Source organism: Cardiocondyla obscurior, linkage group LG13, assembly GCF_019399895.1.
Source record: "Cardiocondyla obscurior isolate alpha-2009 linkage group LG13, Cobs3.1, whole genome shotgun sequence".
Classification (NCBI taxonomy): Eukaryota; Metazoa; Arthropoda; class Insecta; order Hymenoptera; family Formicidae; genus Cardiocondyla; species Cardiocondyla obscurior.
This window is the reverse complement of record NC_091876.1, coordinates 5,289,438-5,315,673: the sequence shown is the minus strand read 5'-3', so window position 1 is coordinate 5,315,673 and position 26,236 is coordinate 5,289,438. Positions and strand designations below refer to the sequence as shown.

At 47.6% G+C, this 26,236-nt stretch overlaps 1 long non-coding RNA gene across 1 annotated transcript in view; it reads left to right on the top strand.

Moving 5' to 3' along the window:
- The first annotated feature begins 7,164 nt into the window (after positions 1–7,164).
- LOC139107643 (uncharacterized) overlaps positions 7,165–26,236 on the top strand; it is a 34,463-nt gene continuing 15,391 nt past the window's right edge. Inside the window, exons 1-3 of the long non-coding RNA XR_011546544.1 lie at positions 7,165–8,516; positions 8,634–8,674; positions 23,813–23,864. This is a non-coding gene — a long non-coding RNA (uncharacterized lncRNA). The remainder of the gene's footprint in view (positions 8,517–8,633; positions 8,675–23,812; positions 23,865–26,236) is intronic.

Here is a 26,236-nt window from a genome sequence, read left to right as displayed (position 1 = left end):
TCACTCGGTCAAGGTCCCCCACCAAAAACCTGCAGCAACGGCTCTGGTACCACGCTCGCCACTTCGCTCGGTCTTGTCACGGCCGACTTGGTCCATGGACAATGCTATACTTGGTGCGAACTGACGGTCGCGAGACGAGGGTGAGGCTCCCCGTGTTGTCCTCGATAGCGTTTAGCGACGCTAAGTGAATATGCGTGATGAATATGGGCTTCGGCCTTCGGCGTGCGCTCGTGACACGTTTCGCGCTAAATGCGATTTTCTGGTTATTGACTGTCTGCAAAATCTCTTTTCACATCGTTCGGCCTACTGCTTAGCATCCAACAGCGAGGACGCATCGTTGCGCAAAAATGTAATCTCAAAGTCATCCGAACGTACTTTGCACAGGTTAAGATTTTTTTTTTTCTTTTTTTTATACGATAAATTATAATATATTATATTTAAAACGTTTTAGATTATTTTTATCTTTTTTTAATGAGAATTATAAATTAACTCTTGAACTTTTTTCTTTTTTATTCGCGATTAAAAATATATGAAGGATATAATCGACATAGCTTCTTTTCTTTGTGCTTTTTTTTTTTTTTCTTTTTTATTAAATTGTATGTAATATAATGCGCACGCTGAAACGATCCAATCGACGTTATTTGTTCGCCGATGTTTCTACAGGTTGTTACAAATAGTTAGAGGGCAGATGTTAATGGTCCCGGCGAAGCGCTGATTCGCGATCGCGCGTACGATGCCTCGGCGTCACGGACAGTAGCATATTCCGATAATAACAGGATATTTTACGATCGATTTGGCGGATAAGCGTGTTTACGTTAGAGATCTGGTCTCCGGGGACTTTATGTAGGGCCCCGTGCGGCGTATCGGCGCGCGGCGTTGAGATGATACGCGGGGCCATTTCAGTGAATATGACTATAAATAAAGAAAATAACAAGGAGAGGCTACCGGGCCGGGGCCGGAGGAGGCGGCGGCGGAGGAGAGCACGCAGGAGGCGAGTTACCGAGAGAAAATTGTGCGCCACTAAATATAAGTATCAAGGAGAGGTATATGTAGCGGCGTACCGAGAGTAGAACGGACAGAGTACAATTACACGTGATTGAGGATCGGGTCTTGTTTCTATTTTGCCTTGATTTCTGTGGGTAGTTAGCCCTCGATCCCGCGCGGCCGGGCCAATCGCGATGGCCGGGCTCCTCTGTCTCTCTCAGCCTACCTCGTACGGAGCTGAGGGCCCTATTATGATCGGCGTAATCATCGCATGGGGCGAATGCGGCGGCACTCGCTCCGGCTACATAAATAATTGAGCCTTAAAGTCGGCCTACGTGCCGTGGATCTAGCTGATGAGGGGTGGACGGAACCGCGGCGGATGGATGAAGAGACGCGGTGCTCCACATTGGATGTGCCGCCGTGCGCGCCATGCCGCCGCTAAGAGGAGAATTATTGCGTAGCGTGATGATGGGGCAAGCGAGGCGGATCGTTAAGGCGCGCACCCCTCGATGGGTCGCCGCTGCGCGTTCCCGCGGAAAGAGAGAGAGAGAGAAAAAAAAAAGAAATGCGTTTATGCAAAATGCCGATCTAATAAATGTCCCCCGGTTTACCACTCAATCAACGCCGCCGAGCTTATTGAGTTACACGAATTACGCCCGTTATAATACATTGATTGATTTCCGCGGCAGCTCGTCCCCGTTTGATTTGCATACGCGAAAGACGCGATGCGGTAGCATGCCTCGCGTAACGCGTCGATGTAGCGAGACACAGGGCTCGAATATTTCCGGACTCTTGCTCGTTGCCTTTTTAATTACTTAAAAATCTTGACGATTTCCTGCGCTGGTAGGTTTCTATTCGAGAATCAACGCGACGGTCTCGGAGACCGTTCGGCGTCAGCTCGCGCCGTTCTATCGCGCGTTTAGCAAATCGTAACGCGACGGACGAAAATCAGGGATAATGTAGACGCCGAAGATCAAAAGGTTTCGAACCGCGCGACGGGAACTTGATTGCGCCCGATCGGTGATCCCCGGCGCGCAATGACGAAGTGCGTGGAAACGTCCGTATGCGTGATTTACGACAACGCTAAGGGGTCGGTGGTTCTGGCTCCGGAGGGAACTCGCGGGTCAGAAAGATTTCCCTTCCGTGATGGACCGCGAGCTTGGCTCTCACACGTGATTGGCGTTAGTAAATGGGTGACGACTAGACCGGGTGGAAGCTCCGGGATTTTCGAGATGATGATGATGATGATGATGATGGTAATGATAATGATGATGATGACAACGGCGATAATAATGACGGCAGGCTTGGAATGAGAGAGCGTTTAAGGCGCAACGGTGACGCCGTGGCACCGTCTTTCTTTCGCGCTTCCTGCCCCGCGTCGAGATTTCGTTTCGGAAACCTCCCACCGACCTTGAACTTGCACGGCGCGTTAACGTAGAGCCGCGACGAGAGTCCCCGTGCTCGCGGTGGACGGCCGCGGCGACGTCCAGCTAGCCCGCCGCTATCTGATGCCGGCGGGAACCACGGCGAAAGGGGGCGAGACGGGGAGTCTCCCGATGAAGAAGTTTATTTTCACTTTCACCGTCGCTACGCCGCCGTGAGCGTAAGTCGGTGCACGTGTACGTTCCCGAAGCCCGACCTCCTCGCCGGAGTTAATTACGACGTTAAATCGCCTCGCCGCGAAGCGGCTGAATCCGTGACGTAACGAATGGCGCAACGGAAGAAATCGAACACTAAAGAACCCCCGACGGCTTTTGCTTTCACGGGCAACGATATCGTCGGGCTGATCCCAAATAAATCTTCTCTCTTGATCGACGGCGCCGTTAACTTTTCGCCGTGAGAAGTTCACGGATCCAATCGCTGTATTGAATAACGGAGGGTGCGAATGGTGCGAGCGATGTAAATGAAATAATCGCGGTTCGTGCGGTTCAGGCTTATTTCGTTATCAGGCAGGAAAACCGCGAAAGTTATCGTATCGCGATTTCTCTCGCGGTTCACGATTTATTTAACAGATTCTGCAATTACGCGGTCTGTCACGTTTGACATTCCGCTAGTGGAAGAGGAAAAACAAACGGTCGAACTTCGGTGGAAGTAAGCGGCGAGCGGACGCGCGTTACATGCGAGAGTGTCGACGAGTGTCATTATTTGCACACTTTCTCCCGATCGAGTCACGTGCGGATAGCGGATAGCGAGAACTGCATCGTAACATTTACCGCGAAATGGAGAGAGAGAGAAAGAGAGAGGAGAGGAAACGAAACAGGAACTGATTACACGCTCGACGATTAAACGTAAATTATACGAGCGATCCAGTCAAACGTTTATTAAAAAAAAAAAATAAAAAAAAAAAGAGAAAAAAGAAATCGAGTTGTAACTGTACCATTATAGACAATCTCTAAATAATTAGTTTTTAAAGATAACAAGCTACAATTTTAGATCGATAGATAGATAAAATCCCGATGTATTCTCGTAACGGCAATCTATGTAAAACGTATATTGTTCGTGGATCAACATATTGTTCCACAACTGCGCGAAGCGCATCTCGTCATGTTAAAGTCAAATATCTCCGGCCGGGAAATTTGTACGACTGGCAAATCATCTTGCAAATGTCGATTTCCCGCGGCGATTTTCTCACACATTCCGGTGTCTCTCAAATACCGGCGCGATTGCGTGGCAATTGTGCTCGCATCGAATCTCTCGCGTTTCGCGAAAGCATTGTCCCGCACAAGGCTGCCATTTATCGATGCAATCTTAGAACGCGATATCACCGTTTGGATTTCAATCTCCGCGTCCCGGGCGACCGCGAGGATAAATTATGATATCAAGAACAAGGTGTATTATTCAGCTTCTCGCGCGTAATGGCATTTTCCCCGATTTTTACCGTGGTACCTTTTCAATGCGGACTCTGATTCCTAACGTTCCGATCCGAGCGGCTTGTATTTTTGCAATCAGGGGGGGGAACAATGTAACGAGAACAAAACGGGACCTTGTACTCGGGATCTTTAATCTTCGCGTCCTGGGTGGCACGAAAATAAATCGCAATATCAAGAACAAAGTGCATTGTTTACACGGAATCGCGTCATCTTCCCCGATTTTTCAGCGCGATCCCTCGACGCCGTCATCGCGCGCGGTGCACCTTTACGTGACTCGCGCGCGTTTACGTGGCAAAGAAAAATTAAGATGATCGGCGAGACGTGACTCGGTGGCGTCAGCGGGGTCCTTTCAATCGTCCGGCCGCGCGCGTCCGCGCTACGTGAATAAATAGCGAAATCCTCGGGTCTCGGGGTGCCGCGGAAATTTATGAGCGGACGATGCGAATTTACGAGATTCTACGCCGAGTTCCCAAATTTGGACGCATCGCGACCGGGATCCTCCCGAGCGATCGGTTCTATCGCGTGCCAGAGCCGGGAAGGTTTCTCGCAGTATTTCAGAGACGGCGGGGAAGCGCCGTCGCCCACGCCGCGTGAAATTATCGGTCGTACCCTAAAATCGGGCGATGGCTATTTCTTCCGCGAAGAGGAGCGATCCCGCGGCTTTGGGAGCCGCTCGATAAATTACTTCTCACCCTCGGTCCTCTTTCCCCCCCCCTCTCGCGACCTTTTGCCCCGCGCGTTCTGGAACTCGTCTGAAAATTCCATTAAGGCTGGCCGGCCGAGGCGAAGCGGCCGTGTATCTGCTTACGTTTCCGTCATCAATCACGCATTCTCGTCGCAGCCGGTGTCTGTGAATTACGTTTAGCCATTTATCGCGGATAACTCCCGGTCCGCTTCCCCGGTTAGCCCCGTTTTATATCTCAATCCGTGACACTCGCAGACCCGACAGAGCCCGGTCGTTGTTTTATTTTAATTCTTTTTTTCTCTCTCTTCCCCCTTCTTAGCGGATTGCTGTTTTAAGAGGCTTTTCTGAAGTAGAACTTTTGGTTTAAAAAAACAAATTTATTTTAATCAGTATAAAATAGAAATTACATTTGTTTAATGAATCTGTAAATGATTTTTTTTTATATAATTCATATCGCAACGCCATGAAATTTTACTTAAAACAATTATTCGCAGTGTTACACATATAATTTGCATATTCAAGTCATTTATATAGATTTTGTGTACGCCTGTCTCAACATAGTTTTCAACGGATTTATCGTGTTCCCTCAAAGGATTAAAATATTAATTTGATCACGAGTCTGATCGCCGGGGTCGATAACGTTAATAAGATTTGTCAAAGAAACGAACTGATCGGCCCGAAAACCTTTCGGCGAAAAAAAAGAAGAAGAAGATAAGGGTCAACGGAGTCTCACAATTAAAAGACAAGTCCCCTCCGATCGGTCGATTAATATTTCAATCGACGGGAATGCCGAATTTGCAATGCCAAGTCTTCTGCCTTCGCGCGGTTAATCCGATTCTTCTTTCTCCATTTTTTTTTTCTCTCCCCCGTCACTCAATCCCCGATTCTCTCGCCGAGGCAAATTAATTCTCGCGCCGCGGCGGAATCGATCGGGTAACGATTTCGTAGTCGGCGCGCAATTTACGTTTAATCGCCGTGGAAAAAAGATTCATCGATCACGGCGGTCGCGGGACTACGTAAATCAAACACTGGATACACCATTGACTTGCCGGTGAAATATGGAAATCGTGAGTTCGTGCAATCACCGTTATACCCCGATACCGGCGCGCGAGAGGGCTCTTTCTCGCTCTTTCTCCTCTCTCTATCGGGTCTTATAGATTCGAATGTGCCCCGCGGCAAGGTAAGAGGAACATCGGTACCGGCGGTACCGATCGGACTTGAAAGATACGTGTCTTTCTCCCCCGCCGATCTCACCCCCCGTTACTGCCCGCGCCGGCGTATCCGCGAAACGGTCCTCTTCGCCGACATTACCGTTCGATCCTCTGACGGCGGCTCGCCGCCGCAGCGGGTCGAGAACGCCGGGACAAAAATCCGGGACCTCCAACCACGATTCATCGTTGCACGTCCCGTTCGCTCCGCGAACTCGTTTCGCGATCGCCAAATGTCGATTTACACCGTTATTGCACTCCGCGCGGGAACGGAAATCGGAATTCCGCGAAATATCCATCCTCATAATTCTGCCGTAACGTTTTGTAGAAATAAAAGATTGAATTTGTGTGGGAGCCAACCGCGTTGGACGAAGGAGCGATATATTATTCCCTGGTTTAATCGTTGAAAATTAAATTGCGCGATAATATCCCGCGGTTCACAAACTGTCCGATCGAATCCGAAACCGGCGAACTGTAATTAAAGAGAATTATCTCTCGGGATTGCCGGCGCGACAAACGCACGCGGAATTACGCGCCAGACGATTGTAATCCGCGGTGTGCCTCGACGACTTTCGTAATCGCTATGCTAAGCCAGCAGTATCGCCAGAAGTTCAAGGATTTCGCGTCTCGGTCTTAGTATATGCTTTTGGGCGCGCGTATGTATCTAAGCGAAAGGATTGAATTCTATCTCGAAGAGTCTCAAGAGTCGATGACGTTGTCCAAATATTATTTTGAGATTATATACCTTAGCGAAGATTGATCTTGCGATTCATCGACAGTTTAAGACACTCTTAAAAAAAAAAAAAAAAAAAAAAAAAGCAGTTTTGTGCGTATTATGATTACGTCGATCAGGTCGTGATAAACGTTAATCTTTTACTAATTTTTTTTTCTTATCGCAATCTTGATAAGCTTGAAAAATTTATCAAAATCCACAGGACGACACTTCGGTGCTTTTAAATAATTCGGTGTAGAGAACGTTAACTGCGTTGCAATGTCATGGACCGGATACTTTTCTATCGGTTCACTTTCTATCGAGGATTTATTAACGACGTCATAGTCGAACGCCGCTCGAGCGTGACGCTCATTATGCGCCGCGAAATTATTCTTATGGAAATTAAACCGCGCGCCGACGTGATTTTACATTGCCGGAGGAAGGGCGACGTGTTCGGTCCGTCCATGCGCTTACGTATCGACGCTTTTTTCATACGTCCTCGAGGAGTTTACGAGCCGATGCCGAGTAACGCGGCCGACCGGAATCTCTTCTCGTTGATAAACATACGGGGTATCCTTGACCAGCCGCCGATTTCCTTTTAACGCCAGACGCTGCGTCAGTGATTGAGAAAAACGCCTTTGGTTTATCGTGCTCTGGTGGATTTTTAAATGAAAGATTGAAGTAGGCCACTGACGATGTATGTCATCTTTGTCGTATGTCATCTTTGAATTATATAATCCAATTTTTTTTTTAATTTGAGGAAGATAAAGTGCGCGGGGAACATTTGCTCCGTACAGAAAGTCCGATCGTGAAAGATAATAAACAATTTTATATCTCGAATTGCGTACACTCTTTAATACGTATTATAATTTTGCGTTAGGTAAAATATTTGCATTTTTACGATAGTTTGATATTTATATTTTTCCTTTTTTTTAATTATCTTATCTTATCTTATGAAAAAACTGTGCGTGATTTTTTTTAAGAAATTGTATAAATTTTTACGAAACAGAACAATATTCTGATTGTTGGATTTTTTTTTTCAGGCTCGCTCGTAAAGGACTTTGGGAACGATGACGATCTAGAATCTCGAACGTGAAGGCTGCGATTCGGAATCGCGAAAGAAAACTTGCTCGAGCGATCATGTGTTTTGGGGTAGGTTGTTTCGAGCTCGGCGAGCATAAAAAACCAGACGTAAACAAACTAGCTTGGCGTCGAGCTCGGCGCTTCCGAGAACTCCGCGCGAGAAAGACAGCGTTCAGTTGACGATCGGACCTATTGCCGTCTCGCTCTTTTACGCGGTTTTCTCGTTCTATCCAAGGGCCGAAATCTCTAACGGCCAGTCTAGTTGCGGAGCCTCGGGCGTGCGGACGTGTCATTGTTCGCTCCGCAATTTCGCGTATTTCCGATCGCGCGTAGCAAGTTCTCGCACACGAATACGCGTCGGCGTCGTCAACTACGGAACGAAGAATCATATTCTGTACGCCGGTACTATTCTACTCATCGTTCAGTGCTTCGTTCCGGGCCTCGAAAAAGTGCTTCGGAACGACAAGGTTAGGTGGGCGCAGCGCGCGGAGCGTCCGACGTGAATTGCGCCGGAATTGCGTCGAGCATTTTCGACCGGGGCTTCCATTAAAATCTTCCTCGGCAGATTCCGGTCAATCGCCATTTTCAGAGCGTGAGGAAATCCCGCACCTTGCCCGTCTTCTTCGTCGCGGCCGGGATTCTCGTTCCGTTTCGAGCAAGCGATTTTTGTGTTACTCGATCAAAGACAATAAAGTGCGCGGGGAACATTTCGTATCGCGGCCCGTCTCGTTCGTCGCTTGGCACCTGTTCTCGATATCGTTCGTTCCGCTGACGAGAACTGACCAGAGAATTCGACAGATGACTTTGAACTTTGCTTTATATCGTAACCACTGTCTTGTGTCGAGGTCGCGAATTTTGCGGAGTGTCGTGGACTATCCTGCGAGTGTCCAGAGTGCGCCGAAGGATGTCACGTCCCATCTGAGAGGAGGAGCAGGCCCGGGACGGGCATCCTGCCTCGGCGGAGCAACGTATAGGTAAATATAAATTTTTTAAAATAAAATCTGTATTAAATAAAAACTTATGCATTTAAAAAAAAATAATTTTATTAACTAATATACATATCTACATCAATATTTTTTTTTATGTTACAGTCACCAAAATTCAACAACTCCGCTGAAGTTAACGCAGATCGGTAAGTCGCACAATATTTTTTTCATACTTTATAATTGTGTCTCTCGAACCGACCACACGTCGCATGATTTCTTTTAGTTTTATTAATTGAATCAATTGTGCAAGGCTCTTAATGCGACCCAAGAGTTTGCCTATTTCTCTTCTTAGAAATCGTACGTTAGTCTCGTCATATAAAAAATAAAAAAAATTAATAAAAAAAGCAACGTCGTGAAGCTACGTGTATACACGAGTACTTGAAACTTCGGCATCTAGATTAGCGTCAGGGCGAGATCTACCTTGTTCGAAGAATGCGTGTAACTGCGCGAAACGGGCCGAGAGATATTGTTGCAATTCTCGGTTACACGCGTTTCTGTAACGACGCCTCTGCCCGCGGCATTCCGCAAACGTCTCTAATTGCCACGCCAACGCGGCGAAAACGCGCAGGTGCGTCGGTATTAACCGACCACGTTGACGAACCGCGCTGATGAGAGACGAGTCCTCGCTTTGTTCCATTTTCGATCTAACTTGCGTGAGGGCACAAAGTAAAAGGTTTCTCCTCCTACCTTCCCCGGCTTCTTGGTTTCTCGCGGTAAATCGCGTCCAGGTGTGTGACTACGGTAACGGGCATGCTCAGGATACGGAATGCGGGGGAGAGAGTTAAAATCGAGGGAGACAGGCATGCGAAATGGTACAGACGTGTAACTGCCGTTGAGGCCTACCTTTTTTCTCGTCCTCCTTCGGTTCTTTTTTTTTCTTTTCTTTTTCTTTCTTTTTTTTTGCACCGAGGAGTTACTCCTCACTTGCTCCCGCTACAAGAAAATAACATCATTACACCCGTAAGTCGCCGCTCACTGAGCTGGAATACGCGGCACCGGCGAGTATTTGCCGGCGCGGTGCGCGAGAAACACTTCTCGCGCCGCTTTTCTTCGCGAGCTAGTTAAACGACTCGACATTGTTGCCGCGGACGCACTGCTAACATACTGAACGACGTAATCCGCGATCCCGACGTACGTCGGTGAAGCAGCGCGGCAGTTTTTTTTTTTTTTTTTGCCCGTTTCGTAAATTAAGGCTTTTTAACGACGAGCAGTGGGGCCGGAGTCTTCTTCAAAGTCACCGTTTCGATTGTTTAAATGGAAGGCCTGGAAACGTAAAAGGGATGGATAAAACGTTCCGAGTTCTCCCCGAGGGCACGAATTACTTTGTAAGCCATTGATTCATAGGTTGATACACCGCTCGTCTTATTTTCCGACGCGATGAGCACTCCGGTTTAGATTGCCTGGAACTATTCAATTACATCTATTTTATTACGCGCGATCGCGCGCCGTTAGAGCGATTTTCTCAATTGTCGACAAATTAGAATGTCCGTAGGAACGGGGAACGTCCGTGTTATCATCTTGCGATCGACCGTGAGTTCCACCGCGCGCTTCCGGTATTTAAATCGGCTCTCTTACGTCGCGGAATATCAATTTCATCGCGCGGAAGGCGAAGCCCCTTTACAAAAGAAACAAATTGAATAGGCAGCACTCGCGACGCCGCCGCGGGCGTTGTTCGCGGGACGGAACCCGCCGGCTTCGACGCACGAGGAAACGAGGACGCGGAAATTCAAAGGGGGAGGGGGAGAGAAAAAGGAGAAGGAAACGTTATTGCCGCCGTTGGATCCGACGCAGCGTCCCGGTGTTCTATCCAGGATGCGCACCTGAGTCGGCGGCGGGTATAATAAAATCACGCGGTGCTCGCGGTAGTTACGCGTCCGAAGGTAATTAAACGTCGACAATACATATGGACTACACGGGCTTCCCGATTATTTTTAAATCACGTGCCTACGCCAGACACGGCGCGGGGGGGAAGTCAACGACGCGCGGGGTTTCGAACGCGCACGAACGGCGGCGTGTTAAGCGCAAACATATCGGGATCTACGTGACATGTCTATTCGTCGGATTTTCTCAGAAATAAACCTGCATGTATATTTATGATTTAATACGTTCGTCGTAAATATAGAAGTCGGTGGTTAATACGGGAGATAATACATTCCCACGAAACCGCGGAAAAAAAAAAAAGAAAAAGAAAAAAAAAGAAAACCAGCTCGTTGCTGCCGCGCGCGGTAAGTGGACATGGAATTCCGTGATTTCCATTACATCGCGTTAAACGATGATAAAATTACACGGTGGAAATGCGAAATTGAATGCGTGCGCGAGAGGAAGGACTCGTAAGGGAGGTACGACCGAAGGCTATCGGGATGATTAGCGCTCGCCGTACGGGCGGCGGTAAAGAACGAAAGGGAAGCAGCCGACCGGACGTTCCGGCACAGATCAGAAGCCAATTAAATTCCGCGTGACCCGTGCGCGGTAACCGCGGGGCCCCTCGTCTCGTGTACGGGATCGCGTATTCGTTTTCACGCCGGTTTCGACACGCTTCCTTCCTTCGCGCCGCCGATCCGCGTCCGTTTTCTCATGCGAGCTCCGATCCTTACCTCTCGGCGCCCAGCCACCCCGTCTGGCTTCCCTTCGGACTCGGGGGCGCGGCCGGTGCGAAACAGTAATAGTAAGGCTCCCGTGTCCGAGACCGCGGGACCACTCTTTCGACTGGACCTTACCTACATCACGTACGAGACAAGGGTGGGTAGGAGGGGGAGGGGGAAAAGAGAGCGCGCCTTGCCACTGTGGTACAATGAAGCACTGGGAGGCGTTATAAAGGCCTCTGTGTAGTTATTAGAGGTTATGACGGCGGTAATATCTCACTCAGCGGGCTCCACTGTAATGTTACGGCAAAGGGCCCATCCCCTATTTCCTCACGTCGAAACCCTCTTCCTTTCTTCTTCCCCCCGTCGTCCCGCTACGTTCGTCGCTCTTCTTTTTCTTCTCTTCTTTCTTTCTTTCCACTTTCCTTATCTTCGTCTACCGTCTCCTCCCTGTCGAGGTTTCACTCCCCTCCCCTCCCACCCCTTCTCTTTCTTCCCGCGTTGAAATCCAGTACAACTGTATTTAGTGTAAAATTCTGCGCTTCGAGGGGACCTTGCGAAAGGAAACGCAAGGCCAGTGCGCGGTGTATCGGCTCTTGTTACTTGTTTTGCCGCTCACTCACTAGCAATTTCACGTGCTCTCGATACCTAGCGCTAATCAACGAGCTCGAATCCGCATTGATGAGTATGCTCCACGAAACGCTTCGCCAGTCACACCTATTCGACTGACCGTCCTGCCAATCGAGATTCGCCGTTTTTCGCAATAATCGCCGGCGGATTGTTATTATTGTCGCTTCTTCTCGCGTAAGATTCCGCGCGCGGTATTGCAATTTCCAACTTTCCGCGCAATTTTTTTTTTTTTTTTCCTCGGCTTTATAAGACGATCCTCGACTTGCATTTCGATATCCAGGAATGCATAAAATCTGATGGGAACGAATATCGATGTTTCGCGCGCTTGTGCGCGGTCTACCGTGTGATTTTAACGCGCGATATCACGACGGCGAATCATCGCACGGCGGTTAAACCGACCGGCTACGATATGTTTAATTGAGTGTCAGCTGCCGCTGGAATTCGCCGTCATAATCCAAGCGTTGGCTGTTGACTCGACGCGCCGGCGATGAAGACATTACGAAAATGCATTTCGTGCGCCCGACGTACCGTTTTAAAATTCGCGAAGGTCATCCGAGGATTAATGATCGCCGACGAGAGAGGCAAACGAACCTTCCTTGGTCAGAGAAGCTCGCCGCGTGTTTCCTGTACACCGTTGCCTCATTAGCGTATAACGTATTAAAGATCATTCCAAGAAGCTCTCTTACTTTTCTCCTTCTCTCTCTTTCCCTTCTCTCTCTCTCTCTCTCTCTCTCTCTCTCTCTTTCTTTTCTTTCTTCGTCTTTCTCATTGTGCCGAGAGATCATCGTCGTTTACCTCCGTTATCCGCTCTCCGATCTCTGCCGGCTTTTAAATTGTTTAGACGAGGTCGCGGGGAAACGCGCCAAAACGACCGAGAGGTATTCGCGGGGAACGCGCAGCATCCTGGCTCCTTTTTCCCGACGGTGTGTGCCCCTTCGCTTAGACTGGTTATTCCTGACTCGCGGGGGACAAAGGGGAAGGAGGGTAACGCAACGGGCAAGGAGAATACGTGCATTATTCAAATCCCATGTAGATCCGTATCTGGGAATGTAATTCTAGTGCGGACGCGTGTTTCAGCCCCGTTGTCGTAGCGAGACTTAATTTGTCCGTTCGCTCTCTTGCTATTCCGCGCCGCGGCGACGTTATTCATCAATCGACGGATATCCGTCGCCGTCGACGCCAACTGGGCAGCGATAGTGCGTCATAAAACCTATTAGCAATTGAAAGCGCACCTTTGTGTGCAGATGATACATTCCCCGATTGGCAGTCGATCCTTCTTCTGAAAATTCTTGATTGACGTAATTAATTTTATTTTATACTCGGCTTATAAAATTTTGCAACGCTTGAACTTTGGTAATTTTTTCCACCTGCTTTAGAAATTGAATTTTTATGTACCTGCACAGTGTACCTGTCAATTTTTTTTTCTTTTCTTTTTTTCGGCTAGTCGCATTTATCTTATATTAATTAAAATTAATTTTTTTCTCGACTGTAATTAATAACGTCGAGCGGTAGAAGATGCTTCGTAACGTTCCGTTTCTTATCGCGGTGTATTTAAAAATTTCGTAAAGTCCCTCGTTTTCATTTCGCGTTTCATATCGTACCGTCGAGGGCTCGTTCGAGTAAACGCGTAATGCCGTGGCGAGCAAATGATAGAGGATCTAAGTACACTCTCTTTTTCTGGCCTACAATTTTACCGGTAATATTAGTGCACGCTTCAGAGGAAAGTGTCGGCACCGTATGAGCCGGCGTGACCAGAATGGTTGAAAAAGAAATGAGAAAAAGGGAGCGGGCCGATGCGCAACGCGAGAATGAAAGAAAGACGGAGACGCGGAGACGGGTGAAACCGAAAGAGAGAGACGGGACGAGAAAGGGAAGAATGGCTCTAATTATTACAAATTACCATGATCTTTGGCAGGCGATCTCTCAGATTACAATTCTATGCCGACACACGTAACAAGCAGGAAGATGAGGCACTTTCCGAAGATAATGACGGCCGCGACGGTTAATTGAAAGTGCGTCCCTGTCGTGAAATTTCGCTAAGTCCTAACGTTTACGTCGAGCTTACTTTAGCATCCCTTAATGCGCGTTTCTTAATGGTAGAAAAATCATTGCCGGCCACGTGTTTATTGATACAATAATTTACCTTCCTCTCACAGTTGTCTCACATTTTACATTGCGCTCATTATAAAAGAAATTATTTTAAGCATATTGTAACTTAATTCGACGAGCCCTTTTTTATTTTTTTTATTTTTATAAGATTCTTATTTTATTAATTATATTCATATATATATAGAGAAAGAAAAGGCGAAGAGTTTAATGATATTTAAAATTTAATTAAAAAATTTGACGTCAAGGAAAATAGTTCTCTGCTTTTTATTGTTCGATAAAAGAAGTAATAAAAATTTAATTTGTCTACCGCTTAAAGTACGTTCACCCCTAAGAATTGCCGCGCGAGAACTTGCCCGTCAATCAAAATGACCCAGTTCGTGCAACCGCGAGCGTAACCTGTATATTGCAGACGGTGCCGAGGAAATTGTAGAGCACGCGTCTGATATTTCTACGCTCATGTCGGCGCGGCGAAAGTGGCCGAGTGATCTTATCCGCCGCAATGATTTTGCATGCGTTTTCGAAATTAAGGCGACACACGCAACCAACCGTTCAATAGCCAATCCACTCCCCATTAATCATACATCGATAGTTATAAATTTCTTGCGACATAAGAAGCATAATTATTACGGGATTAAAAAAGAAGAAAAAAAAAAAGAAAAATGAGATGAAAAATTCTAACTTCCCGTAAACGCAACAGGTATATAATTTTCCGTCGCGCGCGTACGAAACCATTAAAGAATTCAAAGAGTGTCTCGAATTTAAGGATCAGCGACGTCGCGTCTCGATAGCTTCTCGACTTCTTTACAAATATTAAAATGCGTATAATTTTTCGGTGACGTATATTGACGTATTATCTTCGTAGCGATTTGATTCATTTGCGAATACTCGCTGATCGCTGTCCGGTTCGGTGTCCCTTCGCCGATTATATGCAAACCATTACGCGCCTTTCCAAGCGGGCCGTCTAAAATTTTTCCCGGGACAAGTCCCCGGGACAACGCGGGTCAAGCGCGCGAGCGTGCGCTATGTAGACTGTATGGACGTAATATACCTTTGCTCCTTGCGATCTTAAAGGTCTCTACCCGGCTGTAGGATCCTCCTTTCTCTCCGGCGCGCGTCACGATTTCTTACCGGCACGATTATACCGTCCTTCTACCGTCCTCTCTTCGGGGACGTCTCTCACCGTCCCGGAGGTTCGTCTTGGATTCGTCAAACGTCACGTCGTAGATTAGTATCGTTCGGCTTGGAAATCCGCATTTGCAAAGCGGCTTAAATCTATTCCTGTGCCACCCTGTGTCAAATAATGTACAATAGAACGACTACACCAATTCTCTCTCTCTTTCGCTCATTCTCTTTTTCTCCGTTTCTCTCTTTCTACGCATATTATTGAATTTGCTAATGAGGTCTTTCGTAGTCACGCTTCCAGCGATTTGACCCCGCGGTCGTGATCGTATTAACGGTATTGCCGATCTAATAATGTTGCCCGAAATCGTGATGTCATTCCTCCCGACATCGACAGAGCGGCAATATTCTTTCGTTCGCACGGATCCTATCTATGCCGGGGGAATTCCATTTCATAGGGATATCCAATTTAAGTTGTGGAACACGAAATTAGTGGTTTGCACACTGGATCGAAGCGGAGAAACGCCGCGCGGCCGGTACAACGGCAATCAATTTCTGCGGCTCGATCTATCAGATCCGTAATATCACTTTCAACATAATCCGCGCGTTTGCCTCGCGTTGAAAATTACGCGACTTTTTTTTTTTTTTTTTGCGCCATCCCGATCGCGTTTTATTACGCAATATCCGAGCGGCGGAGCGTCTCGAACGGCGCGAGATTCCACGCGCGATAATCAATTATGCGTGCGGGCCGCGCGTAAACGCTTCATTACGCGCTCGCGTCGTCGAATAAACGACCGGCCAGCTTCAACGGCGAGAGCACGTCGCGAACGTTGAGGAGTCGGCGGGGATTATCAGTCGCGCGAAGGAGGACGATATTAGTCGTCACCGGGGCACCTGCCCCGATTAATGGACCGTCCGGCAGGATCGAGCGATGCATTTATCGATCCTGGCGAGACTACATCGCGAGGGAGGAGAAAGAGAAAAAGAAAAGAGGCGGACGAGAATGGTTGTCGGCGGACGCGAAACGGGTCCGCGGCGGGTGAAAGTGTATACGCGCACGGCTAACGCGAACTGCCGGCGGGATACCTTCCGGATATGATTGCCGGGTTACGCAACGCGGACGAGTGTCACTCGGATTTAACCTACCGATTCGATAAACGGGTACGGCCGTCAATCGGCAGGTAAAAGCGGACGGTCGGCGTCGCTCCCTGGAGAAACGGTACCGCGCGCGAGAGAGTCGCGGACGAGGAAGTCGATCCGACGTGAACCAGATTAGAGAGACTTACGTGTCCGCGAGAAAACCAGACGCGGCAACTTTCCCGAATCGGTCTCATAAAAGTCGCGATCCTACCCGGGGATAATTAGCGAAGAGGTATTCGGCGGACGGATTGCGTCACCGAGAGATCTAACGAGTGTAATTGGCTAAGTAGAGAAGCTTTGCAAAACTAACCGGTAATCCGGGACGCGACGTTAATTGCTCCTCGGGATGATATTTAACGAGATTAGCATCGCTCAAAATTGTATTTAAAATATTAATCACCGTCGTGTATCAATTGCAATTATTTTATAACAAGAATGCGCGGTGCGTGTACTTCATTTCGGTGTACCATGTTCTCGCGTATGTTTTATAATCATTATTATTATATAAATTATCATTATACGCATACGGGAATGATACGCGGGCTAATTAACGGCGTATACGAAGATCGGGTAGGAAAGGAAAATTTTTGCGAAAATAATAGAGCAACTGCGGGGAATTGCATTAGGCGATCGTTATTTCTTCATTTGCTGGAAAGTCATCTTGGTATCGCATGCGAGTTATATTAGAATAAAAACAATTTCGCGGGAACGATAAAGGAATTACTCATAATCGGTAGTAAAGGGAGACACTTTCCGTCGGCGGGAAGCGACGCTCGTTAACGGTCGTGCACCCAATGCCCAATGGTTCTCGACGTTTGTACGGCACCGCCGGAGACCTTGGGCGCTTTTTATTCCGGCGCTCTCTTTCTCTCACCGCGGCCACTCTGATCTCCCGGGCTCTCTTTCCGGAACGCGCTGGATCGCGGCATGCGATCGCCGGGATATACGCCATTAAGGGCGTCCGCAAATCGAATGTCTCGTGAATTATACGGTTTCCGAGTATTCGCGCCGGTCGTGACCGCGGCCGGTTTCCGCGTTCCCCGTTTTCTTTTGCGAAACAATAATGACACATTTTGCGAGGTTAAGCGTAACGAGATCATGTTCCGCGACGTGATTGACATTATGAAGAAGGGCGATTAATCCGTTTCAGTGTGCGTTCGCACATTTTAACTCGAAACGTTTCTTTCTTACGTTTCTTTCATTTCTCACGGATCGCCGCGCAAATGAGAACTCGTCGCGTCTCCGCGCGAGTGTAATTAATGTTTAATAAAAATATATGTAAAATAGGTTCTCCGGGGGGTAATTAAAAAAAATTTAAATTTACTGCTTGTCAAATTATTTCACGCAAGACAAACAGCGTCAGATAAAATTGATAAGTCATTAAAAAAAAAAAATTGTACATTCGACAAGAATGAAAATAATTTAGAAAAGCGAAATAATTCCTACGATCAGCTTCATTGGAATAAATTGTCAGCCCGTAGTTGCGTGAATTTGATTTTAATGAGACCGGCTCACGCGCGTTATTTACTTTCATTAAGACTTAATAGTGACGGCCGACGATTATGTTCAACGGCTTCGCCGGAAGAGCGCGATGAGCGATATTATGTTAACGGTATTATTAAAATACGTGTTAACATTTTGGCGGCCGGCGTAAAGTTCGCCAATCATTAGGCGAGGTTATTTCGCGCGATTGCACACCGGTATACGTGGGACGAAAACGTCGTGCAAATATAAAGCGCGACAAAAAGCCGCATAAGACAGCGGCGCGCAATGAGAGGAGGCTTTTTGCCGAGGCCGGCGACTATTCTGAGATCTCACGGCACGCGTGTGTCAACGGACAAAGAGGATAATTCACGCGGAGGTCCGATTTGCGGCTGATCCTCGAGAAGGTCAAGCACGCGTCGATCATCAAAGGTGTTCGACCAGGACGAGCACCTCGAACACACATGCGATACGTCCCGCGGCCGTTGAGAAGCCGATTCGATGATTAATGCAAAGGTTTCAGTTCCGTCACGCCGAGCGACAGATATTATAAAAGGCGATTAAGTTGCCCGAGGCGTGTCAACCCTGCGCCGCGAGGATGATTTATAGTCACGTGGATTGTTGTATTAAAAACTTTTACACAGCCATTTCTTTTATCCGGACGTTAATCCTCCGCGAGGTAACTGTAAAGCTAAACGTAACCCAGTCGTAACAGCCGAAAATTATGATATAACTCACGGTAACGTAATGACATCATTCCTATTATGCTTTCAATTATTATCGGCACGAGGAACGTTTCAGATTCCCCTAATTGAAAGCGAGTGTTGCAACGCGATATAATTACATACCCAGATCACCGTTAGCCGCGACATTTTCTTACCTGTAACAAAGCAAAAAAAAGAACGTATTATAAAACGTATTATAAAACACCGGTCCGATAAAAAAAAAAAAGAAAAAGAAAAGAAAAGAAAAAAAAAAAAATTAATACACATACGCGCAATATGAAGTGACATTTGGTTCGAGAAGCGTCTAACGAGCTCTCGTCATAATTACAAGGGATACACGGCCGCAGAAGGCGCCTGCGAACGTCGTGATTAATTCGCGTTCCCGTTATTATTTATTACCGCGGCCGAGTCCTTGCGAGAGAGCGACCCACGCGACGTGATAGAAAGAGCCACTTGGCTCGGGCAAGACAATGATTTCCAGCGAGGTGGTTGCCTAACCGTTGTACCGCTGAGAAACCACGCTCCCGGCGCGACTCCCTCGGACACGGATAGAGTAAATATCGATTCGCGATAGAGATTAGTCGAACGAAACGGAAGGAGAGGGATGGTTTATTACGTGGGATAAAATCTCTGCCCGAGCGCACTGGGAAATCGAATTGGATTGATAGGGAGAGGGAGAGAGAGAGAGAGGTTCATGTATCGCGCCATTAGGCGAGCAACAAAAAGAGATTAAGTAAACTGAGATCGGAATCGTATCGCGAAATCTATTGAATCGTAAATAAGTGATTTGAGAGCATTCGCGAGAGGATATTACGGGAAGATGCTTTCGTAATCGAACGCTGCAAAGGGCTGTTGGCGAGTCTGTTTAACAGAAATTAATAGGCGATTGATAGGTGATATATATATATATATATATATATATATAGAGAGAGAGAGAGAAAGAGAAAGAGTGAAGCAAAGAAAAATGTGAAAAGTCTAATAACAGAAACGAGATAGACGTGAACGAGGATAGGTAGATTGGTAACAGTCAGGCGATCGGGCTGCACGGCTCGCGGTTTCGTAGCGGCGTTATTATCCACTTGGGTAGACAGGTGCCAGAGGGTATATATAAAAGTACGCACGCCGTTCCATTTCTCTTTCACCGAAAGATCGTAATCGAAGGTTCGAGGAGAAGAGAGAGAAAATTAGATTGAGGGAGCTACCCAGGAGAGAGAGTTTGATCGGAATCTGGGATCTTAAAAAAAAAAGGAAAAAAGGGCGAAAAAGGGAGAGAAGCTGCCCGCGCGACGTAGATTCATACGAATGTATTACTAGACATAGTCGTTGCCGACTAAAGGCATATAAACCACGTTAAGCGAAGGCGACGGCGGCGGCGGCGGCGGCGGCGGCGTTGGATATCAGGAGGAATAAAAGGTCCAGGTAGCATAGTTGCACGCACATTCCCGGTTCACAGCCTTGACTCCGGTGGCGAACGAGCCGACTAGAGAGGCAGAGAGACCGGCACGACGGCAGAAGAGCGGCAGCAACGAACAGCCTGTTGAACGAACGAGAAGGAACGTCGGCCGGCGCAGACGAACTAGCTTAGCGCGGGACCCAGCCAACTAGCCGGGCAGTCGACAAGAGCTGCAGATACGAGAGGAAGCTGGTGGAGAAAAGAGGACGAGGAGGAGAGGGCGAAGAGGGCCTTCTCTCTAGCGCGCTTACCAGGCTACGCTCGTTCGGCCGACGATGGCAATTATACGCCGGAGCCATCCCGGCTAGATTCAAGATCAGATAATCCCATCTGTCGGTGTAAGCGGTCCGCAAACGATCCCGCGAAGCGATCGGATATCCTCCTCCCGTGGCCGCGCGAGCGATTTTTCCGCAGATCCTCTCTCCGGCGAAAAGCTAGCTTCGCCGCCGTCGGCCGGGGGAGGGGAGGGGGTCGGGAATGGATACAGCGGGGCGTCGACGGGAGCCCGGCAGCAAAGCGCCGAGAACACGTTCGGAGGAAGCGAGGTGTTTCTCTTGGGAAAATCTTGTCGCCGGAGGAACTCGCGCGTGATTTCTACGACGGGCGAATTATGCGAGAGAAATAAATTTCTTCAAAATATAAAAGAAAAAAAGAGAGAGAGAGAGAGAGAGAACTCGAGTATTTAATGTTAGGTATCTTATTTAAAATTAGTAATTAAAAAAAAAGTATCGGAGCTCGAATACGCGCGTCTGTAGATGCAATTAAAAAGTCCAATGAACCGTCGATTGATTACGTGATCTAAGGATTTCTCGGTGCGAGCGAACCGTTAACGAAAGCGGGACGAGCCGCAGGAAAGGAGCGCGAACGAAAGCGCGAAGGAAGGTAGAAAATCCACGAGCTGCTCCCGGCGAGCAGAACGGCAGACGGAGAATAGAGCCACTGTCTGGTCCAGCTGGAAAAATCGGCTCTGAATCACTGCGCGGCGGCCTACCTGCTGCCATATTGAGGAACCCGCTTCTCGGCCCGTTCTTTTAGCTCGCGCAGTCAGGAGTATAAATAGCAACTCCCTCCGAGAATGTGCTGGAGACACATTGCGCGCGTCCATGCATCACTTCGCTCCGCATCATTTCCCACCTCTCGCGTTTTCTTTTTTTTTTCTTCTTTTTTTTTCCGCAGCATGCGGATCGCACGCATATCTACACGCACCCCGTATCTACACGCCCCGCCCGAAATGGGCAAGGGCTGAGAGTTTCGCTCCGCGCGCGTTGCAAATTGGCGGCTATCGAACGCGGCGCGGAGACAACTGTATCGAATCGCCGGCTGTTAATTTTATGATTTATTTCGCGCGAAACGGCAGGAATATTCCCGGCGACGACACGTACGAATTATATATTCGAGAATTTACGGACGTTTCGTTAATTTATACGTCCGTACGAATGTATATATATATCTCAATCGAGGGAATATCGCGTGCTTCTGTATGAAATTAATTATCAAACGCGGAGGGCGCCGTCTCAATAATCGCGTCGCGACTAAAAGCAAAGATTAAACGGTGATTTATACAACCAGTTCGGCTTATCGTACGAGTCGCGGGGGCTCCGGGATGAAGTGCGCGGTGACGTTACAATGCGTCGATCTTGTCTCGGCGTATCCCTCGTTTGCCGGGCTGCGCGGGACCTTCGATTCGAGTTCGTTACAACAGAATGGCGCCTGTAACTTCGCGGAGAGACTGGCAAGGGACGTGGGCGTCTTTATCAATGCAGTAATACGCCGTGTGCGCGCTCGAGAGGACTCGCCTCTCCGCTAACGCTGTCCCCTTTAAAAGCGCGGCCGCTCTCACCGCTGACAAAAAGCATCAGTTTTGTGTCCTTGCAGCGTACACCTTGGCTCTCGAGGACAGGGTAGCGGCGTCACTCGGTGAGACCGACGAGGTCCTGGGGACCCTCGTCCCACGTACGCGCTATCGCCGTTTCGAACCGAACACCTACCTACATTTTCCACGCCGTCGGCCGACATACCAGGAAGGACGTTTATCTCACTCGGTAAAACGGGCTCCTTGAAGAATAGAATCCCCCTGCGCCCTCGTTCGATTTAGTTCCGGCCGCGTAACCCGCTTTCAGCGGGTGAAAATCCGCGCGCGCGCATAATCGCACCCACGTACGAGCTCGTTACGTAGCCGCGTTGAATAAAAAAAAAAAAAAATAAAATAATGAACTGGATTGAGTATATTTATTGCTCGCATCGCGATCGAAGGAGAACGAGAAATCCCAGCGACCAACTTCTTCTCGTGCCAACGCGCCCGTTTTCGTCGAGAGGATCCGAAAGTACGTACACGTATCGTCGTCTGCGGGTGAGTCAAGTTCACGAGATGCTCGTGCTCGGCGGTCTCGATAAGATCTCCGGGTCCGCGCGAGCTGATTGATATTCCGTTCGAGCGGGCTTTATGGTTTACGAATACACGAGGCGAGACGTGACACTGACCGCGTATTTACGATGGTATTAGCCAAACTTTGCCAAGACTGCCGTCCACGCTCATCGTCAGTTCTAATTATAACTTGAAAATTACATTCGATCCTTTATCATCTCTGCTGAATGTAAATGAAAATGTAAATGTAGAGCCGCGGAGATTAATAAGCGTGGAAGTATGTTTTACATGTTTCTTCATTACGCACTTATTCCGCCACAGATCTGTTCTTAATTTATAATTAATTCTTCGACAACGCAGAAGAATATAATGTTGAAGATATATCCGCTTGAAACTAAACGTCGATGAATAAAAAGCGAAGACCGTAAATGGTCAATCAATCAGCTCTCTTCTCTCAATCGATTTAATTAATTAAATAACCCACGATTGAAATAATAATTTTGTAAAGAAGATAATTCGCAAAATAAGAAAAAAGAAATTATACGTTTAAATGTTTGATTTTTAACGAAATAAAATTTCGTTAAACTCTTGCGTTTTAATCGGGTCGACACTTTTTCGAGAGTAATTTTTTTTATTTAATTGACGGCACTCGATATGCATTGGAGAATCCATCACGTAGGTGTAAAGAATTGAGATTTCTACGTGGGTTAAGATTCAGGTGATCGTACCAGGAAGTATCTGTCGTCTAGATAGCGTTTTTTTTTTTTTATTCACAGTTGAGCGATGTGCTTTCGTGACCATGAATTTTATTAACAAAATCGTAACGCTTTTACGCTTTTATAGGCGACGCTGATTTTGACGCGTCGAAGATCCGATTGCTATCGATAGTGGGACGCGAAATGCGATACACGTGCTAAACAGTACGATAATAAAAAAAAAGCCATTGCCGTACATTGTGCAGAATAATAATAATGGCAAGAGAGATGGTTCGTGTCTCGGAATTCTAGCGGTATCGTTCTTTTTCTTTTCTTTTTTTTCCTGTTTTCCTGTTGTTGTTTTTTTGTTTTTTTTTTTAACTCGCAAGTTGTGAACTTCTGCGTACGTAGAATTGATTATGAAATTGCGCAAAGAATCACATTATTTTATCTGCTATTTCCCGTTGTATCAATACTAGACATATAAATTATCGCGCGGCGAGCTGCGGCTGCGTAGGCCGGCGAAACCTGCCGCATAGACGCTGGTTGTAACAAGGACGTCTGAAAACTTTCAGCCAGTTATGTCGCACGTACGTGATACTTCGAGATTTCAATATCATCATCGTCGATCAAAGTTCTCTCTTGCGTGACGTGCGTTGAAACCTGTGTAGGTGAATAATAACATTATGCACGTGGGCCGCAACTAAATCCGCAGGTTAATATCCGTTCCGCGAGAGGCATTATCAATCGGTCGCGTAGCACACGTGAAGTACATGCGATTACATATTGGTAAATTACCATAAGTTTAGCTACGATTAAATTGAACATCAATTAAAAGTAATAGAGCTCGATAATTAGGAGGAAAAAAATTTTTTTTATAACAAATGAATTTTGCTTTTCGCTGTTTATTAATTAATAATTCTTTTTGTGGTGGATTATTTCAAGCGTCTCTACAATTAATATTTTTTTATTTGTATGTTACAGATATCGTCGTGGTGACATCGCTGTATAATTTCGCCGCATGCGGATCGTACTGGTGAGTCAGAAATATTTATTTATTCATTTACAACGCTACGGCCGTATACTTTCAAAGAATATTAAGAATATAAAATAAATTAACTCAGGCAAAAAGAAAAGCTATTCTAACAAACGTCCAAGATCCATGTTCAAAGATCCATGTTAAGGAAAGTGTCCGCGCGTGTCCCTTATCTATCTTTCAGATTTATGTAGATCTGTTCCCAGAAAAAAATTCGCAGGGAGATAAGATCTAGTGCAGGTAGGTTCCCGCGGAGGGGATCGGTTTTATTAATTTTCGCAAAATGATCAACGATGATTCTCGATAATAGGTCCAGCCACGCCGGGCCTACCGTTACTCAGGTCGGTTGTTTCTTAGGTCATTATTTTTCTCTCCCTTTTTTTTTTTTTTTTTCCCTTTAACGCGGCGTCGCACTGTCGCCGCGATCGCGCGGCGGAAAAAAATTTAGCGCCACCATTCTAGAAGCACGCGCTGCCGGACGAACGCAATGATTAGTCGCGACGCGCACCGGTCGCACCAGTTCGCGATTGTAGGGCCCGCCGGTCCTCCGGAGGAGATGCACGCGCCTCTTGCCCTTACGCGTCCGTTTCTCTCTCTCTCTCTCTCTCTCTCCTTTCCTTTCTCATCGTCATCCGTCTGTACCCTTCTTCCCACTTATCCTCCCATGTCCTCCCCCCCTGGGTCGCCCCTCGCCCGTCGCCGATTTCCTCGTGTTGCATTCCGCGGCCAGTTTAATCGTTCATGTGCGGGGCTGAGATGCGCGAAATGGAGTTGCGTGCGCGGCGATAAATGGGACACTTCGTTTCTCTCGATCGGGCATCTTCTCCCCGCGGACGAGTTTATTCGTTCCCCCGAGTTCACAATCCCGCCGGACCGGCCGATCGGATATTCGCCGGGACGGCTCCGAGAGCCTTCGCGACTGGTTTGCCCGCACGATGTGTATGTGTGTGCGACTCCGCGGCGGAGAGGCCTCTCGGCGCTATCGCGACGGGGATCTTCGCAGGGCTGCGCGCGAAGTTACCGTAGTACGCGAACGTGCGGCGGTTGAAATTATAACGGGCGTGGCGACGTTACGACTTTCGGACGTTATGGCTTTACTTACGGCCGGCGGTTTTCCCCTAATCGAAACGGAAGAGCCGCGCGCGTCGCGTCTCGCGTTATCGCGCGACGGTCGTGGAAAAACCGCGGACCTTATCGAGGGATGAGGTTTAAAAAAAAAAAACGTTTTAATCGAAACGCCATGCACGGTGAGAATTGTCACCGCTCGTTCACTTCTAAAGAAAATAATAAATCGATCTCTTTCAGAGGTAATTAATTAATTGAACTCGATTTCTTAAAAGTTAGCAATGTAAAATTAATAAAAATCCTTCGCTCAGTAATTCATTAACCGCGAAACAATTTTCGAAAATATGTCATCGATTTAAGTTAATATTTGTAGTTTTGCGTAAAACGGAACGTGACTCGAGAAACCTGCTCGATATGAAATCCGGTCAGGCATAAAAAAAAAAAGAAAGGAAAAAAAAAAACGATTTAGCCGTGGCGAGAGAATGGTGACTCAAGTGATTTAGCGGAAATCTAAAGGGTCGTCGATTATCAAACGTTCGCCGGCGGTTTATTTGACAGAGCCTTTTTGCCGGAGCTGGTGGGATCTCCTTGACGAATCGTATCGGGATGAAAAGATACGCTCCGGGGATAAAAAAGATATTATACGATTACGGAATCACGCATGCGTTAACGTGAGGTTCCGACTGCGGCGGGAACATCCGCCGGTGTCCGGCAGGCACCGCGCGTTTCTTTCCGCGTCCCACGTCCACCTAAGCAACGCGTATACCTACGAAAGTTACTCGTTCGCGCAGAGACCGTCGCTATTAAGTCGCATTGTTCCGCAACCGTGCAACGGTGCATCCATAATCCGAGCGTGCTATGCCGAGTGAATACAGTTATGGCCCCGAGGTGCCCACCGGCGCATCCTCTGTCCCTCCGACGCGCCATTGATCGCGGAAACGATCCACCGGCGATCCGCGAAGTCCCGGGAGAGTCGTGCGATTTGAGACGGGACCCCCGCTCGCATGCCGCCGTCGAGGAGAAAAAAAAAGGTCCTGGTGCCGACCCGCGCGAAATGACGACCTGGAGAAACGGACCGCGATCGCGTCCGTCGCACGACCGATTGTAATGGAAACCCATCGAACGCGTCTCGCCGAGATAATCTCCGCTGATCGTTGCGAACGATAGTTACTCGTTAGAGTCTTCCCTTGGACCTAAAACTTCTAGCGTTATTCCGAATTATCTAGTATCGACAGAAATGTATCTCGAATAGTATCTGCGAAGGAAATAATTTATCTTGAGTCATACGTCGTGCTCTGTTTTTATTG